Here is a 20,352-nt window from a genome sequence, read left to right on the forward strand (position 1 = left end):
TGGTGGCAGCTTGTGCTGGCGCACCACAAGACACAAAATGGCTGCCGATCACCCCAGAAAAAAGTGACTGAAAAAACGCTCTGGGCAGCCTAAAAACAGTGAGCAATTGAATAGCAGCAGTTCAATGATCCACAGCTGTAGATCGATCACTGAATTAAGTCTTTTGGAGGAGTTAATCACTGCCTAATCTCGCCTTAACGTCGCAGCTGCAACCTCTCCCTACACTGATCAGAGCAGAGTGACGTGCGGCGCTACGTGACTCCAGCTTAAATAGAGGCTGGGTCACATGCTGCACTGGCCAATCACAGCCATGCCAATAGTAGGCATGGCTGTGACGGCCTCTTGGGGCAAGTAGTATGACGCTTGTTGACTGGCTGCTTTGCAGCCTTTCAAAAAGCGCCAAGAAAGCGACGAACACCGAACCCAGACTTTTATGAAAATGTTCGGGTTCGGGTCCGTGTCACGGACACCCCAAAATTCGGTATGAACCTGAACTATACAGTTTGGGTTCGCTCATCCCTATTAGAGAGCCATGTGCTCTTCCTAAGATGGCTGTAAGACATGCTGTATTCCAGGTCACCCTGCTGCAATATCTTTGTAAATGATTTTCTCTTGTTCATTTCTCTGTATGTTTTGTTATATCCTGTAACACGTATGTGGGAATGTAATATAATGACTGCCTGTTATGATATAGGTGGGCTGGTGTCCTGGCTGTATACCAGATAGTGGCAGTGTTTCCCTGTTGTATTACAGGTATGTTGCTGTTATCTTCATATACTTGTTCAATGTAAAATCCACTATACGATCACTGTTTTATAATATATTTGGAGTGCAGACATTAGCTGTGAAGGAGGTGGGCTGGTGACCTGGCTGTATACCAGATAGTGGCAGTGTTTCCCTGTTGTATTACAGGCCCCATCCAAGTGCACTCCACCTCAATAAGGATTTAACCCACAGAAGACCTGAGTGTCGTCCCTTAGAGTCCACATAGAGTTAATGCCTGGAGGAGCTGGTGACCGACTGAGTGCGAAAGCTGGAGGTGTCGCAGATGGTGTAAGAAAAAGAGTTACACCTGGCAGGTGCTGCCAGGCAGCAGGGGTCAGACCTCCCCCTGTTTTTAACTCATTGGTGGCCAGTGCGGCTGCCCCCCCCTCCCCCTGTAGCTAACTCATTGGTGGCCAGTGGGCCCCCCTCCCTCCCCTGTAGTTAACTCGTTGGTGGCCAGCCCCCCTCCCTCCCCTGTAGTTAACTTGTTGGTGACCAGCACTCCCTCCCTCCCCTGTAATTAACTTGTTGGTGGCCAGTGGGCCCCCCTCCCTCCCCTGTTGTTATCTCATTGGTGGCCAGTGGGCCCCCCTCCCTCTCCTGTAGTTATCTCATTGGTGGCCAGTGGGCCCCCCCTCCCTCCCCTGTAGTTAACTCTTCGGTGGCCAGTGCCCCCCCCCTCCCTCCCCTGTTGTTAACTCATTGGTGGCCAGTGGGCCCCCCTCCCTCTCCTGTAGTTAACTCATTGGTGGCCAGTGGGCTCCCCCTCCCTCCCCTGTAGTTAACTCGCTGGTGACCAGCCCCCCTCCCTCCCCTGTAGTTAACTCGTTGGTGGCCAGTGGGCCCTCCCCCCTCCCTCCCCCTCCTAATTAAAATCCCCCCCCCCTATCATTGGTGGCAGCAGAGAGTACCAATCAGAGTCCCAGTTTAATCGCTGGGGCTCCGATCGGTAACCATGGCAACCAGGACTCTACTGCAGTCCCTGTTGCCATGGTTACTTAGCAATTTGTAAAAGTATTATACTTACCTGCGAGCTGCGATGTCTGTTTCCGGCCTGGAGCTCCTCCTACTGGTAAGTGACAGGTATGTGCGGCGCATTGCTTACTGATCTGTCACTTACCAGTAGGAGGAGCTCCAGGCCGGACACAGACATCGCAGCTCGCAGGTAAGTATAATGCTTCTACAAATTGCTAAGTAACCATGGCAACCGGGACTGCAGTAGCGTCCTGGTTGCCATGGTTACCGATCCGAGCCCCAGCGATTAAACTGGGACTCCGATCGATACTCTTCGCTGCCACCAATGATAGGGGGGAGATTTTAATTAGGAGGGGGAGGGAGGGGGAGGGCACACTGGCCACCAACGAGTTAACTACAGGGGAGAGAGGGGGGCCCACTGGCCACCAACGAGTTAACTACAGGGGAGGGAGGGGGGGCTGGCCACCAACGAGTTAACTACAGGGAGGGAGGGGGGCTGGCCACCAACGAGTTAACTACAGGGGAGGGAGGGGGCCCTCTGGCCACCAATGAGTTAACTACAGTGGAGGGAGGGGGGGGCCCACTGGCCACCAATGAGTTAACTATAGGGGGGAGGGGGGGCCGGCCGCACTGGCCACCAATTAGTTAAAAACAGGGGGGGGGTCTGCCCCCTGCTGCCTGACAGCACCTGCCAGGCAGCAGGGGGCAGTCATGTACACAGTTGTTTTAGTATATTCTAACCTGAAGCGTGGGAACGCCTCTGTGTTAGAATATACTGTCGGATCTGAGTTTTCACGGAGTGAAAACTCAGGTCTGAAAAAGCTTTTATGCAGACGGATCTTCGGATCCGTCTGTATGAAAGTAACCTACAGCCACAGACACGGATGCCAATCTTGTGTGCATCTGTGTTCTTTCACGGACCCATTGACTTGAATGGGTCCGTGAACCGTTGTCCGTCAAAAAAATAGGACAGGTCCACGGACCCATTGGGTCCGCGAAAAAAAAAACCAGAAAACGGCACAACGGCCACGGATGCACACAACGGTCGTGTGCATGAGGCCTAAGAGGGACCACACTGACCACCTCTACATATTTCTATGGCCATGGTGTCTACAGGTATATTGCTTATTGTGTCTAACCACTGAAGCACGTTTATATCTATATTACATACTGATATACGTATAAAAACATTGAGTAGTCTATATGGGCAGACCTAATAGCCCAAATACGGTTAATATTTCTTACAGATAGATAGACTGGTGCCACCAGGTTGGTTACCTATTTTTGCCTTTTTCTTTTATCTATCACCTATGTAGCGGTTGTCCGCACATATGTAACAACCATCAGCAGCCTCTCTAGACTTCCATTGCTTTATCGTAGCTGTCCAACCTATCACTCTCTGAACAATCTCTAAAATATCCACCCTTTGGTGCCCTCACTGTTACTCTCTGACCTCCCTGCCCTGAATTTTTTTTAGGGAATTCTTGGATTAACCCTCTATATTATTATTTTTTTCACAGGCCCAGAGCCAGCCAGCCCCAGGCCCATAGCTAGCCCCAGAGCCAGCCAGTCCCAGACCAGGCCCAGAGCCAGCCAGGCCCACAACGAGCAGGTGTTAATGTTTGCCAAATGACGCACACGCATTAGATATCCCTATATGAATACATTGAATCAATGCTTTCATATGAGGAAAAATTTGACGCTGGCGGTCATCATGCGGAGCATGAGATGTCCAGCGTCAGATATCGGACCAAAGGTCTGTTTCAATCCAGTAAGCCCTCTAGCCCACTATTGTTCCTGTAAGATTTTGTAATTGTTTTATTTATTGTTATTTTGTTAGCACTATATAAATACCAATAATAACAAAATAAAACATATGTGGAAAAGGGACACTATACCCAAAGCTTAAGTGGTCTGGGTGCCTTGATTTTCTGGCTATCTATTTCATGAAAAGGATCATATGAGTTGTAGTTAGGCTACATCTGGAGAGCCGCAGTTTGAAGAAGCCTAGCATAGTGTGTTACTTCTTTTTTTAAAGAAAGACTTGCTGCATTGTGGTTTGACACATATAGGTGCATGCAGCCTGACCCTCTGCTCATGGTATTGGTACATTTTTGAGTATTCATATTTTATGTGGTCTGACTGCCAACAAATTTGGATGACACTTACATTTCTGCTCTTGGTACACCTAGTGTACATATGTGATGGGTCTTGTAAGCTTTTTTCCCCAGAAATGAGCACTAGTCCTTTTCAGTTTTCTCAGTGTTGAGTGGTACAGTGTACTCTGCCTCTACATTGTCCAGGTATTTGTTGGGAAACTGTTCATGCACTAAGGAATACATTATTGTAATCTAGATTTTAAAATTACACAAACTCAAGTCATTGAGTTTACCTGTTAAACACTTCTTTTTAGATGTGTTTGGTTGGTCACTTTAACAAACAAATCATTGATGAGACTCATGTATAATCCCTGTGACACATTACATACACAGGTTGTCGTTGTTTTCAGCACTACAATGTCTTCACCAGAAGGTTATAAACACAAAAGTGGTGCAATGAAGAGAAAAAAAAAAAGGAACAGAAGAAAACTGAAGCTCCAACAAGCAAAATCAATTTTTTTTTTTTTAAACTGAAATTCTTAAAACATTTAATATATGTCTTTTAACTGAAGAGGAGACCAAAGAGCGAGAACCTATGAAAATGTCCAGGATAGAAAGTTGTCTCCTGTTAGTGAAAAATCAACTTCCCCAGAGGATTTTTTTCTTCATTCGCATGATTTGAGAAAGGCTGTAGTTTCCATGGAAATGTTCTTGGAATTTCATCCTAATCAGCCTTCTCAGGACATCTATTTCAATGGAAACCTTGTTTACTTCAGAAAAGGTATACAAGGATCAAATATTAATAGAAAATGGGTTACTTATAATGACAAAAAACGACCCTGCACTGATCAATTTGCCTTATGTACTCTGCTGAAAAATATCATCATACTCATTGGATCCAGGGTTTTAATGACTGGAGACATATTACAACAAAAGTCACAGAGCATGAGCAGTTCCAGTGCCATAATCTTGCTAGTGAAGACTATATGGGCAATATTAAAGGCAAATCGGTCAAGCACAAACTTCCAGTTGACCAGCTTTCTATGAGGCACAACCAGGTACTTCAATGCCGTGCTGTTCTAAGCAATATAATTTTTTTTTTTAATTATTATTATTGGAATCCAAGCATTGCCATACAGAAGCAACCATTCAGTCTGCAGCGGATGTCTTTGATAATGACCATCTAGAAAATCGAGGAAATTTCTTGGAAGCTGTGAAACTCCTTGCAGAATATAGCCCAGTCCTTAAAGACCATTTGGTAAAAGTTACAGAAGCGGCCAAAAAACGTAACCCATCTCAAAAAGGGCAAGGACATTTTTTAACTTTTTTGAGCAAGTCCTCTATAACAAAATTGTTCAAAATCATTGGAGATATGATAAAAGAAGATATTGTTAAGGAAGTTAACAATGCAGGGATGTTTTCGGTACAATTGGATTCTACTCAAGATGTCTCTGCACATGATCAATGTGCCATTGCTGTGCGATATGTTGTGGAGGAAACAGGTAACGAGCGATTGGTACGCCTTCTGAATGTTGAGGACTCAAGCAGCAAGGGCTTACGTGATTTGCTAAGAGATTTTTTGTCTGACATTGGACTGAATCTGCAGTAGTGTATTGGTGATTCCTTTGATGTAGCTGCTAACATGATTGGCACATATACAGGATTGCAAGCGTTGATGAAAGAAGTGTGTCCTAGTCACATTTATACATTGTGCTATGCTTTTGTTTTTTTTAGCTTTAGCAATACTGATGGATTAGTGACCAAATGTTGACTGTGTGAAGGCAGATGCTCAAAAGACTGGATCAGTTTTTTGGGGTTGTTCTTGTAACTGATCAGAAGAAGGGAAAAGTAAATAGTGACGTCAACACAAATTTATTGTTGACACCCTCTCTATTCTAGGAATAATCCCAGCAGACGTGTTGATTTTTCAATCCATGATATTCCTTTATTCCATATAATAAAGTAGATATACAGGACACGTTTTGGCCCGTCTAGCCTTCCTCAACTGCATGATACTGAATAACAGCACATACATTTATATAAACACCTAATCCCCATTACTTAATCATGACATTATTAATTAGAAAATCTGAAAATTACATAAACATGTGATCACTTGAACATATAATTGACTGCATTTATCCTACTATGACTCAAATAAGATCCTCCAATATCAAGTTCTTGGTACCGTAGTCTGTAATAAAATGCATCCAAATTAAAATCATATATCAGATTAAAATGACATTACCTCATAGTCCCTATTTAGGTCTCTTGGTTGTAAGGTATCCAAACTGTGGATCCAAAAGGCTTCTCTTCTAAGCAGAAGCTTCTTTAAGAAACCTCCCCTTCTTGGCTTATGTACCCGTTCTATCATCTGATATTTCAACTGAGTAATTGAATGTTTTTGAGTGTGGAAATGGTGTGGGATCGGTAGTAGCAGATTTCTTACGTATACTGGATTTGTGTTTACTGATATGATCTTTTACCATCTGCATTGTTTCCCCTATGTACAGCAGACCACAGAGGCATTTTATCAAATAAATCACATTTTGGGTATTGCATGTATAGTAACCCCTGATCTTATATGATTTCCCTGTATGTGGATGATAAAAGTATTGGCCATTTTGTACATTACTGCATTGCATACAGTGAAGACAAGGAATTGGTCCAACTTTTTTACATCTTAGCGTTGGCTGTATTCCTTCTTTTTTTGTACTACCTATATCCGCACGTACCAACTGATCCCTCAAATTGGGGCTACGCTTATAACAAATTAGTGGTGGATTTTTAAATTCTTCTACCATTGGATATGATTTGCCTAAAAGGTGCCAGTGTTTACGTACTATATTGTCAAAATGGTCATTATAAGGATGGTATTTATGTACAGATGCTATACGATTGTTCTTTTTATTCTTTACATTGGGAACAGACTGAACCTTCATATTATTTTCAACCTCTGACAGCACTTTCTCAGGGTAACCCCTTTGTAAAAACCTGGTTTTCATTTCCTCCATCCTCACATTCTGCCTGTCGGGATCTGAGACTATCTTTTTAATCCTGATGAACTGTGATTTGGGGATGGCTTTTTTAAGAGAAATCAGATGCGCACTCTGATAGTGTCATGGGGCCACTACTTGCATCAGCGTGTAACAGAACAGGTTCTGTAGAAATCTATGTGGAATCAGCTGAAGGTGTAAAAGGAGTGCTCTTTCACTCTATAATACAATTTCGGCTCACTGCATGCTTAAATCCTTTATACCTGATACTAACATTGAGTTCACACTTAAGTTATTTGGTCCGTTTTGGCCCCATATCTTACCAAATAAGTGAAATGTGAACTGATTCTAAGAGTGACGCCTGTCAACTGCCTCTCATACTGACTCACAGTAACAATTTGTCTACCACAACAGACTATCTATGCATGTTTCTGCAATGCACAGTGTTGTACACCAATATACATGCTCCCTGCAGCCAGGAAATAGCAGATTTTTAACACACTTCGTCTCAAATTATATTGGATTGAATCAAATGTTTTTGAACAATTTGGCGATGCATCTGAATACATTTTTTGAAAATGTTACTTATCTGTAGTACTGCACTTCACATCTCTATGCTAAGTGGAGACTTCCACCTAGCAGTGAGTCCGGTCTAGTACTTTGCAACTTTTGTATAGTACCCACCTCCAAAACAGTCTCTAGCAGCACTGTGCCAGGGAAGTCATCGGGCTCACTGCTAGGTGGAATACTCCACTTCACATAGCCCAGTACGTCACCAGCCGTAAATAAACACAGGCTTGCGCTGCACGATGCAGCATGACAAGGGGGAAGCACCGGAGCAAGCAATTTAGCATTTTATGTCAGTGCCTCTCTATATTAACTAGATTTACTCTGAATATTTAGAAAAAGGGTGTTATGGGAGGAAATAAATGTTGTAATCTGTGCAAATTAAAATCATGTAGTAATTCATTCTTAATTCTTCTCTTTTATGGGTGAAGTATTTATCTACAGCAGGTGTCTCAAACTCTGCCAGTTATAATGTATGGGACACACATAGAAAACATTTCCAGTTGACAGGCTACATGCATTTCAAATATGATATAATAATAAAGTCTCACACTCACCGCTCAACCTTTACTACCTCAGTCGGCCATGTCATGGAAGGATACCAAGAGTTCCCCTAGTGGTGAGAACAGTGGGATGAGATATTTATTACTACTCTTTTGTGGCATACTAATCAGTTTAAAAAAAAAAAAAATCACGCGACTGGACAACCCCTTCTCAATGCAGACCTCAAATAAGACCCCAGAATTAATAGCAACTCCCAGATTAGACACCAAAATGAATGCAGAACCTCAAATTCATAAGACCGCAGATCAAAGATTTATTTTACAGTATACAGTACAGACCTCAGATGACAGAATTTATACAGAACCTAGATCAGACCCAAAATTTAGATCAAACTCCAGCTCAGATGACACTCAAAATGTATACAGACCCCAAATCAGACTGCTGCTGCGCCCTATAACCCCCACCCAACCTATTTGTCCCTTAAATGCAGACTTTACAGGAAAAAAAAAAAACTTAACTTTGCATCCTGATGTCCCACAGCATCAGGTTATAGTGCGCAAGTGAATGAAGGCTAGGCCTGAGCGAATAGAGCTTCGGATCATAGATCCGAAGTCGATTCGTTCACACATTTTGTTTTAATGCTGTACGGAGATCAGTCTCTGTACTGCATTAAAATTGATTTCCTCTTTGGAGGCAAAATTTGCTTCAGCCGAAGTTTTCTGTGAATGAATTTGGTATTCATTTATACAGGTCCTTCTCAAAAAATTAGCATATTGTGATAAAGTTCATTATTTTCTGTAATGTACTGATAAACATTAGACTTTCATATATTTTAGATTCATTACACACCAACTGAGGTGGTTCAAGCCTTTTATTGTTTTAATATTGATGATTTTGGCATACAGCTCATGAAAACCCAAAATTCCTATCTCAAAAAATTAGCATATCATGAAAAGGTTCTCTAAACGAGCTCTTAACCTAATTATCTGAATCAACTAATTAACTCTAAACACCTGCAAAAGATTCCTGAGACTTTTAAAAACTCCTAGCCTGGTTCATTACTCAAAACCGCAATCATGGGTAAGACTGCCGACCTGACTGCTGTCCAGAAGGCCATCATTGACACCCTCAAGCAAGAGGGTAAGACACAGAAAGACATTTCTGAACGAATAGGCTGTTCCCAGAGTGCTGTATCAAGGCACCTCAGTGGGAAGTCTGTGGGAAGGAAAAAGTGTGGCAGAAAACGCTGCACAACGAGAAGAGATGACCGGACCCTGAGGAAGATTGTGGAGAGGACCGATTCCAGACCTTGGGGGACCTGCGGAAGCAGTGGACTGAGTCTGGAGTAGAAACATCCAGAGCCCCCGTGTACAGGCGTGTGCAGGAAATGGGCTACAGGTGCCGCATTCCCCAGGTCAAGCCACTTTTGGAGCAGAAACAGCGGCAGAAGCGCCTGACCTGGGCTACAGAGAAGCAGCACTGGACTGTTGCTCAGTGGTCCAAAGTACTTTTTTCGGATGAAAGCAAATTTTGCATGTCATTCGGAAATCAAGGTGCCAGAGTCTGGAGGAAGACTGGGGAGAGGGAAATGCCAAAATGCCTGAAGTCCAGTGTCAAGTCCCCACAGTCAGTGATGGTCTGGGGTGCCATGTCAGCTGCTGGTGTTGGTCCACTGTGTTTTATCAAGGGCAGGGTCAATGCAGCTAGCTATCAGGAGATTTTGGAGCACTTCATGCTTCCATCTGCTGAAAAGCTTTATGGAGATGAAGATTTCATTTTTCAGCACGACCTGGCACCTGCTCACAGTGCCAAAACCACTGGTAAATGGTTTACTGACCATGGTATTACTGGGCTCAATTGGCCTGCCAACTCTCCTGACCTGAACCCCATAGAGAATCTGTGGGATATTGGGAAGAGAAAGTTGAGAGACGCAAGACCCAACACTCTGGATGAGCTTAAGGCCGCTATCGAAGCATTCTGGGCCTCCATAACACCTCAGCAGTGCCACAGGCTGATTGCCTCCATGCCACGCCGCATTGAAGCAGTCATTTCTGCAAAAGGATTCCCCACCAAGTATTGAGCGCATAACTGAACATAATTATTTGAAGGTTGACTTTTTTTGTATTAAAAACACTTTTCTTTTATTGGTCGGATGAAATATGCTAATTTTTTGAGATAGGAATTTTGGGTTTTCATGAGCTGTATGCCAAAATCATCAATATTAAAACAATAAAAGGCTTGAACTACTTCAGTTGGTGTGTAATGAATCTAAAATATATGAAAGTCTAATGTTTATCAGTACATTACAGAAAATAATGAACTTTATCACAATATGCTAATTTTTTTAGAAGGACCTGTACATGTTTAAAAACATTTAAAATGTGTGTCGGGTTTACGTGTATTCAGTTTCCACACGGTCCTTTGTGCCTCAATCTGCGACTTTTCCCTGCTTATGACAGGCCTAAAAAATTGGGTGTAATGTGGGCAGGGAAGGGGACAGGCTGTCAGGCCCATCAGTATCCACCACTAGTGCAGGGTTTTATTAAGAATGGCTTCTAAAATGCTGGTCTTAATAAATGTGCCCCTAAGCCTGTATTAGAGATAAGCGAACTAGTCGAGATTTTTTTCTGGTCCGGTTTGCTTAATATTTTAAATAATTGCTCCAATTGCCTGGAATTTTGGTATATACAGTGGGATGCAAAAGTTTGGGCAACCTTGTTAATCGTCATGATTTCCGTGTATAAATCGTTGGTTGTTACGATAAAAAATGTCAGTTAAATATATCATATAGGAGACACACACAGTGATATTTGAGAAGTGAAATGAAGTTTATTGGATTTACAGAAAGTGTGCTATAATTGTTTAAACAAAATTAGGCAGGTGCATAAATTTGGGCACCACAAAAAAGAAATTAAATCAATATTTAGTAGATCCTCCTTTTGCAGAAATTACAGCCTCTAAATGCCTCCTGTAGGTTCCAATGAGAGTCTGGATTCTGGTTGAAGGTATTTTGGACCATTCCTCTTTACAAAACATCTTTAGTTCATTCAGGTTTGATGGCCTCCGAGCATGGACAGCTCTCTTTCAGTCACACCACAGATTTTCAATTATATTCAGGTCTGGGGACTGAGATGGCCATTCCAGAACGTTGTACTTGTTCCTCTGCATAAATGCCTTAGTGGATTTTAAGCAGTGTTTAGGGTTGTTGTCTTGTTGAAAGATCCAGCCCCGGCGCAGCTTCAGCTTTGTCACTGATTCCTGGACATTGGTCTCCAGAATCTGCTGATACTGAGTGGAATCCATGCGTCCCTCAACCTTGACAAGATTCCCAGTCCCTGCACTGGCCACACAGCCCCACAGCATGATGGAACCAACACCATATTTCACTGTAGGTAGCAGGTGTTTTTCCCGGAATGCTGTGTTCTTTTTCCTCCATGCATAACGCCCCTTGTTATGGCCAAATAACTAAATTTTAGTTTCATCAGTCCACAGCACCTTATTCCAAAATGAAGCTGGCTTGTCCAAATGTGCTTTAGCCTATCTCAAGCGGCACTTTTTGTGCTGTGGGCGGATAAAAAGCTTCCTCTGCATCACTCTCGCATACAGCATCTCCTTGTGTAAAGTGCGCCGAATGGTTGAATGATGCACAGTGACTCCATCTGCAGCAAGATGATGTTGTAGGTCTTTGGTGCTGGTCTGTGGGTTGACTCTGACTCTTCTCACCATTCGTCGCTTCTGTCTATCCGAGATTTTTCTTGGTCTGCCACTTCGAGCCTTAACTTGAACTGAGCCTGTGGTCCTCCATTTCCTCAATATGTTCCTAACTGTGGAAACAGACAGCGGAAATCTCTGAGATGGCTTTCTGTATCCTTCCCCTAAACCATGATGGTGAACAATCTTTGTCTTCAGGTCATTTGAGAGTTGTTTTGAGACCCCCTTGTTGCTACTCTTCAGAGAAAATTAAAAGAGGAGGGAAACTTACAATTAAGCCCCTTAAAAACTCTTTCTCATAATTGGATTCACCTGTGTATGTAGGTCAGGGTTCATTGAGATTACCAAGCCAATTTAAGTTCCAATAATTAGTTCAATAAAATGACAACGGTGCCCAAATTTATGCACCCGGCTAATTTTGTTTAAACAATTATAGCACACTTTCTGTAAATCCAATAAACTTCATTTCACTTCTCAAATATCACTGTGTGTGTCTCCTATATGATATATTTAACTGACATTTTTTATCGTAACAACCAACGATTTATACAGGAAAACCATGACGATTAACAAGGGTGCCCAAACTTTCGCATCCCACTGTAACCCCTTGTAGCCTCCTAGGAGTCATTATTTTTTTAAGAAAACTTGATATGACATTTCATTTATTTATTTATTTTTTTCACCAAGTTCTGGAATGCAATGGCAGCAATAGTAAATGATGTCTGATTGTCACTGACATACATAGGTATGGGTAAATGCACATTTGACGGTGTTATCATACAGTGATTTTAAAAAAGACACTGTGACAGCAAATGTCTCAAGCTGTTTTCATATTCCAACGCTTTCATAAATTGTCCCTTGGGGCAGATGATGTTTAAACACACAGGGTGTTATGAGAAAAAAATAAAATAAAAAGTGTCTCAGCCCCAAATGTTTTTTTTTTTTTTTTCCATCTGTAAGCAATGACATACAGAATTTTAAAATTTCAACCATATGCAGACTACACGTAAACTGACTGAGATGCATTAGTAGCATGAGGCAGGCTGCAGCAGCAGCTGTACAGAAGTTGATAATAGGTAGACAGACAGCAACAGTAGCAAGATGGAGCACTGACACCAAGGCGAGGTGGATGAGATCTATACATCGGAATCAGCTGGATGAGTGTGAAAACCCTCCTGAATCCAGGCTTGGTTCATTTTGACATAAGTAATGTTTTGGACTATTGCTGAAAACAACTTGCTCCTTTTGGGTGTCACCATGTATCCCACTGTGCTTAAAACCCTCTCCAAGATGACACTGGAGGCAGTGCAAGAAAGAAGATAGAGAGAGTCCTGTGCCAGTTTTTCAGCCACTTTTCCAGTCTGTCTGCCCACAAATCCATGGGTTCAGGGAGCTGGGTGTGTGACAGAGACTAGTCAGAGTTTAGGTAGGCTTGAACCTGTGCATTGAGGCACGAGTTGTCGGCTTGATGACTGGACTCTGCTTGGTGCCGCACTTATGTTGCTTCATCATGTTGAGTAGACTAAAACGGCTGCTGCTAAGGCTTCTGTTGCTCATGGTGCCTGGATGGGGGGGGGGACTCTGCAGGGAAAGGTCTCCCTTTTAAACATGCTTGAGGCAGGCATCTGCTCACCATAAGCTGCGGCAACCTGCGTACACAATGTTTCCTAGTAATTATACAATTTGTCCTCCCTTTCTGCGAGAGAAAAGCATTCCCCCATTTTGAGTAAGCGAGCGAGCATAGAGGTGGCCATTCTGGCCAGCTCTCCTTTGGGGCAAATTCTTTCTGACTCAGCCCCTCACTGAGATAATTTGGTGTCTTGGTCAGTGCCATCCTCATCATCATCCTCTTGCTCTTCCACCTCCCCCTCCTCTTGCAGTGGCAGATCTTTATCTTCATCTTCCTCATTCTCCATTCTCCTCCTCCATGATATATTCCCTTTTGTGTGGCCCCAACAACTATAGGGTGGACAGCAAGATTCATCAGCTGCAGTTTTTCTGCTGTCATCCCCTGCATGAGCGTCAGCGTCTGTTCTAAGATAAATATGAGAGGGATGACATTGCTCATGCCACAGTGATCCCTGCTGACAAACTTAGTGGCCTCTTCGAAGGGCTTAAGCACCTGACAGGCATCTTGGATGATCTTCCACAGGCTGACCTTGAAGCAACACATGGTCCCTGCTGATGAGGCTGTCTGATTCATGACAAAATCATTCATGACTTTGCACATGCTTAAGCGTCTGTACGAGAAACAGAATGTTGAATTAAGCGGTATAGCAGCAGGTCGTTCTGTAACTGCAGGTTTAGGAGAGCGTTCCTTGCCACAGAAGAGTGGCTGAAGTGCTGGCATAGTCCCCTGGCCTTTTCCAAGACCTTGTGCAAGGTAGTGTACTTATTTAGAAAGCGCTGCACCACTAGGTTGATGATGTTCATCATGTAGGACGCATGTGTTATTTCGTCCCGATTCAAGGCCGCCAAGATGTTGCGCCCATTGTTGCTGACCATCTTGCCCAGTTGGAGTCAGCAGGTGAGAGCCAGCAGGATGTTTATTGTCTGGTGTACGTGAGCAACTGCTCACTGGTGAGGCTACTCTCTCGTAGGCCAATCAGCTCCAACATGGCGTGGCAACACTTGACCTGACACATGTAATAGAAAGGAAAGGTACCGCGAGCAACCCTGTGCCTAGCTACTGTTGGGGATGGGAATGAGTCCATGGAGGAGGAATAGGAGGTGGATAGGTGCCTGGTACGGGAGCCAGGCCGACACAATCATAGGCAGGTCAAAAGGATCAGACCTCGTTGCTGGAGTGCTGCTTAGCCGCTGATTGGAAAAAAACATTGACCCAGTGGGCTGTGAGACATGTTTTGTCCCTGTCTGTAAGAGCTACTCCAAGTGTCCACCGTGGCATGAACCTTGCCGCACAGCGAGAATCTCAAGGAGCAACCCACATTTTATAACTTGTGAGAGTACAAAGCAGGGTGGCTTTTTAGGAGAAATAATGCCAGCTAGGATTCTTCCAGCAAGGCTGCACATGCGCCATTAGCTTGCTAAAGGCAGCAAACTCAACTAAATGGTACTGTACAATTGCACCACCAGTAACTTGGCCAGGTGGGAATTAAGCTTGCGCATGTAATGACCGGCAACACGCACAGGGAGGAAAACAGGGAAAGCCCTGCCCAAGGGAGAGGGAAAGGTGGTTACCCCTAACTCACCTTGCAGCTGGCACCTGCCTGCCCTGACGTCCCTAGACGGGTTCCTCACCCGTGCGGCGATCACGTGCCTAAACCCTGGCTTTCCCTGAAATGAGCCCTAGATAATGAACGGGCCGGTGGGATCGCTAGTCCTCACCACTGCACTAAGAGGGAAACACCAGGGAGAGGACAGACAAACACAGACAAACACAAACACCCAGGTGGACGGCAACAATTGTCCACAAAGGTCCAACAGGGATCCGGAGGGTAGCGTTCTAAGGCAACACTCAGAGAACGCAGCAACACAGCTCCAGTGGGTCAGAATAGATGTCCAGGCAGGAAGCTCTATATCTGGCAACCAGAGAAGTGTGAGAGGGGAATATAAGGAGGATTGGGAGTGCTGGACAAGGAACAGCTGAGAGAAGGAGCTACAGATCCCTGAGTGAGCCAAAAGGGTTTGTAAAGCAAACCCAGAAAGCTACAATAAGGAAACTTCCCTATCTGACATAGAGCGTGCAGCCAACCGCTGCGACCTCCTGACCCCGGGTACAACGGAGTCAGGCGTGGCTCTTGACACCCTCGTGACAGTACCCCCCTCTCTACGAGGGGCCTCCGGACACTCAGGACCAGGTCTCTCAGGATGAGAGGCATGAAAAATCCGGACTAGCCTGTCGGCGTTTACCTCAGACGCAGGAACCCACATTCTTTCCTCGGGACCGTAACCTCTCCAGTGCACCAGATATTGGAGAGAGCGGCGGACCCGACGAGAATTAACAATTTTGGATATCTGAAATTCCAAACTACCATCCACGACAACAGGAGGGGGTGGCAGCGGTGACGGTTCTAGAGGTGGAACATATTTTTTGAGTAACGACTTATGAAAGACATTATGGATTTTAAAAGTCTGAGGTAACTCCAGGCGAAAAGCCACGGGGTTGATGATGGCTACAATCTTGTAAGGACCAATAAACCTAGGACCCAGTTTCCAAGAGGGAACCTTCAACTTGATATTCCTAGTAGACAACCACACATAGTCATTCACTCCTAGGTCCGGACCTGGCGACCGTCTCTTATCAGCCATGCATTTGTATTTACCTCCCATATTTTTCAAGTTAGCTTGCACCTTCTGCCATACTGATGAAAGAGATGACGAAAACCGTTCCTCTTCGGGAACCCCAGAAGACCCCCCCTCTTTGAAAGTACAGAATTGGGGATGAAAACCATATGCACCAAGAAAAGGTGACTTGCCAGTGGATTCCTGACGGCGATTATTTATGGCAAACTCAGCTAACGGTAAATATGACGACCACAACTCTTGGTTTTCAGACACAAAACATCTTAGATATGTCTCCAGGTTTTGGTTGGTACGCTCAGTCTGTCCATTTGACTGAGGATGGAAAGCTGAGGAAAAGGACAAGTGAACCCCCAAACGGGAACAAAAAGCTTTCCAAAATTTAGAAATAAACTGGGTTCCCCGATCCGAAACAACATCGGAGGGGACCCCGTGAAGCTTCACGATCTCACTGACGAATACCTGAGCAAGAGTTTTAGCATTAGGTAGTGCGGGTAACACAATAAAGTGTGCCATTTTGCTAAACCTGTCCACTACTACCAAAATCACTGTTTTACCCGCAGACAAAGGTAAGTCAGTGATAAAATCCATAGACAGATGTGTCCATGGTCTATTGGGAATGACGAGTGGTAATAGAGACCCTGCAGGACGTGTATGTGAAACTTTTGCGCGCGCACAGGTAGAACAAGAAGACACAAAATCCAATACATCCTGACGCAACCTTGGCCACCAAAAACGACGAGACAATAGCTCTAAGGTTGCTTTACTACCCGGGTGCCCAGCAAGTGCCGAATTATGATGTTCCTTTAATAATTCGAGACGTAGGTTCAACGGTACAAACAATTTCTCTGAGGGGCAAGAGACCGGGGCGTCCCCCTGGGCCTCTAACACCTTCCCCTCCAAAGCAGAGTGTACCGCAGAGACAACTACTCCTCTTTGTAGAATGGGTACCGGATCACATTACCCCCTCCAGGGAAACAACGAGATAGTGCATCAGCCTTGGTATTCTTTACCCCAGGACGATAGGTTAAACCTGGTAAAAAATAGCGACCACCTAGCCTGTCTAGGGGTGAGACGCTTAGCTGATTCGAGGTACAGCAGATTTTTGTGGTCCGTAAACACAGTGACGGGGTGGACTGCCCCCTCTAAAAAGTGACGCCACTCCTCAAACGCAAGTTTAATAGCTAACAGTTCCCTATTGCCAATATCGTAGTTCTGTTCTGCTGCAGATAGTTTTTTAGAAAAGAAAGCACAAGGACGCCATTTGCCAGGAGACGGACCCTGAGACAGCACAGCCCCCACTCCCACCTCTGATGCATCGACTTCAACAATAAAAGGCTGAGAGACATCAGGTTGGACTAGTACAGGTGCTGAGGTAAACCTCTCTTTTAGAGAGGAAAACGCAACTTTAGCGGCGTCAGACCATTTAGAAAAATCAGTCCCCTTCCTAGTCATGTCAGTAAGGGGTTTTACGATCACCGAATAATTTTTAATGAATTTCCTATAGAAATTCGCGAAGCCCAAGAACCGTTGTAGTGCTTTGAGGTTCTCAGGAAGATCCCAATTCAAAATTGCCTGGACCTTCCTAGGATCCATACGGAAACCTGACGCAGATAAATAATAACCTAGGAATTGTATCTCCTGAACGGCAAAAACACATTTTTCAATTTTAGCATATAATTCATTCGTCCGTAGGACCTGTAGTACTTGTCTGACATGCTCCTCATGTGTTTTCAGATCAGACGAATAAATTAAAATATCATCTAGGTATATTACCACAAATCTGCCGATTAGATGACTAAAAATGTCATTAACGAAATGTTGAAAGACGGCAGGAGCATTGGTCAGGCCGAAAGGCATAACTAGATTTTCATAATGCCCCTCAGGGGTGTTAAAAGCTGTTTTCCACTCATCCCCCTCTTTAATACGAATCAGATTGTAGGCCCCCCTAAGATCGAGTTTGGAGAACCACATAGCACCCGCAATCTGGTTAAACAGGTCAGGAATGAGAGGAAGAGGGTATGGGTCTCGGATGGTTATCCGATTTAATTCACGAAAATCTAGGCAAGGACGCAGGCCCCCATGTTTCTTTTTAACAAAGAAAAACCCTGCAGCCACGGGTGAAGAAGAGGGTCTGATGTGTCCCTTAGCCAAACTCTCGGAGATATAATCCTTCATGGCTTGTCTCTCTGGACCTGAAAGATTATATAACCTGGTCTTGGGTAATTTTGCGCCGGGAATAAGGTTAACCGGGCAATCATAAGGACGATGAGGTGGTAACTTCTGACAACCCTTTTCAGAAAAAACGTCCTCAAAGTCCGAAACAAATGTAGGTAGGGTAGTTATGGAGGCGACTAAGCAATTGCTATTTAAGCAATTTTCTCTGCACTGCTCACTCCACTCCAATATCTCCCTGGCCTGCCAATCCACTACTGGATTGTGCGCTACCAACCAGGGAAGACCCAGCACCACCGGAGTGGGAAGCCCCTCCAGAACATAACCTGAAAGCATCTCGTTATGGTGGTCCCCTACCCAAAGGTGTAAATTATGAACGATGTGGGTGAGGTTTCTCTGAGACAGAGGAGCAGAATCTATAGCAAATATAGGAATAGGTCTCTGTAATGTACAGAGAGACAAACCCATAGTGCGGGCAAAATGGGCATCTATCAAATTTACCCCTGCTCCACTGTCTAGAAAGAAAGAAACAGTCTCTGTCTTATCACCAAAAACAATAACCGCTGGCAACACAAATTGCGATGTACGTATGGAGGAAACGTATACCCCCTGGCTGACATCCTCCACACAGCCTGGGGTTAGTAGTTTTCCGACGGTTTTTTTGTTTCTGAGGAAAGAAGGACAGACGTTAATGAAATGACCCCTCTCCCCACAAAAAAAACAACCCCCACGCCTACGGCGAGCCTCAGGAGGACGGACCTGACGAGTAGTTCCTCCTAGCTGTATAGGCTCGTCTATGTCCGTACAGACTAACTGCTGCTTGGGAGGGGTTACCAATGGCTCCGGTTTTTTCAACCTGTCCCTAAGGCGTCTATCTATACGGATAGAAAGGGACATAACTGCATCAAGGGAAAAGGGGGTCTCATACAATGCAAGCGCATCCTTAACCCTTTCGGATAACCCAGAGCAGAACTGACTCCTGAGAGCCGGGTCGTTCCATTGGGTATCCGTAGCCCACCTACGGAAGTCAGAGCAATACTCCTCTACCGGCCGCTCTCCTTGTAGGAGTCTCCGTAATTTTGATTCAGCCAGTGCGACTCGGTCAGGGTCGTCATATATGAGACCCAAGGCCCCGAAAAACTCATCCACTGACCGAAGAGCCTGGGAATCAGTAGGTAAAGAGAACGCCCAGGACCCCCTGCAGCAGGGAAATAACAACACCCACCCGCTGTTATTTATTCCCAGAGGAGTAAGGACGCAGTTTAAAGTATAGTTTACAGGCCTCACGGAACGTCAAAAACTTGTCCCTTCCCCCAGAAAATCTGTCAGGGAGAGGGACCTTGGGTTCCGCAACAACCTGGTTACCAGTAGCAACCGCTGGGCTTGCGGTCTGTTGTAATTGCTGCTGTTGCTGGAGGACCGACGCCTTCAATCCTGCCACCTCCAAAGACAGGCCATGAAATTGTTCGGACAGAGCAGCAATTGGATCCATACTGGATTCTAAGTAGGTAAAAAAAAAAAATTTTTTTTTTTTACCTACACAAAAATAAGGGCCAGATATAATGTAATGACCGGCAACACGCACAGGGAGGAAAACAGGGAAAGCCCTGCCCAAGGGAGAGGGAAAGGTGGTGACCCCTAACTCACCTTGCAGCTGGCACCTGCCTGCCCTGACGTCCCTAGACGGGTTCCTCACCCGTGCGGCGATCACGTGCCTAAACCCTGGCTTTCCCTGAAATGAGCCCTAGATAATGAACGGGCCGGTGGGATCGCTAGTCCTCACCACTGCACTAAGAGGGAAACACCAGGGAGAGGACAGACAAACACAGACAAACACAAACACCCAGGTGGACGGCAACAATTGTCCACAAAGGTCCAACAGGGATCCGGAGGGTAGCGTTCTAAGGCAACACTCAGAGAACGCAGCAACACAGCTCCAGTGGGTCAGAATAGATGTCCAGGCAGGAAGCTCTATATCTGGCAACCAGAGAAGTGTGAGAGGGGAATATAAGGAGGATTGGGAGTGCTGGACAAGGAACAGCTGAGAGAAGGAGCTACGGATCCCTGAGTGAGCCAAAAGGGTTTGTAAAGCAAACCCAGAAAGCTACAATAAGGAAACTTCCCTATCTGACATAGAGCGTGCAGCCAACTGCTGCGACCTCCTGACCCCGGGTACAACGGAGTCAGGCGTGGCTCTTGACACCCTCGTGACAGCGCACCATTAGATTGCTGGGCACATAGAAGTTTCCTGGCCATGCATTCCGTTATCGATCGTGGACAATGGAGCAGAGGAGAAG

Source organism: Bufo gargarizans, chromosome 1 (assembly GCF_014858855.1).
Source record: "Bufo gargarizans isolate SCDJY-AF-19 chromosome 1, ASM1485885v1, whole genome shotgun sequence".
Lineage (NCBI taxonomy): Eukaryota > Metazoa > Chordata > Amphibia > Anura > Bufonidae > Bufo > Bufo gargarizans.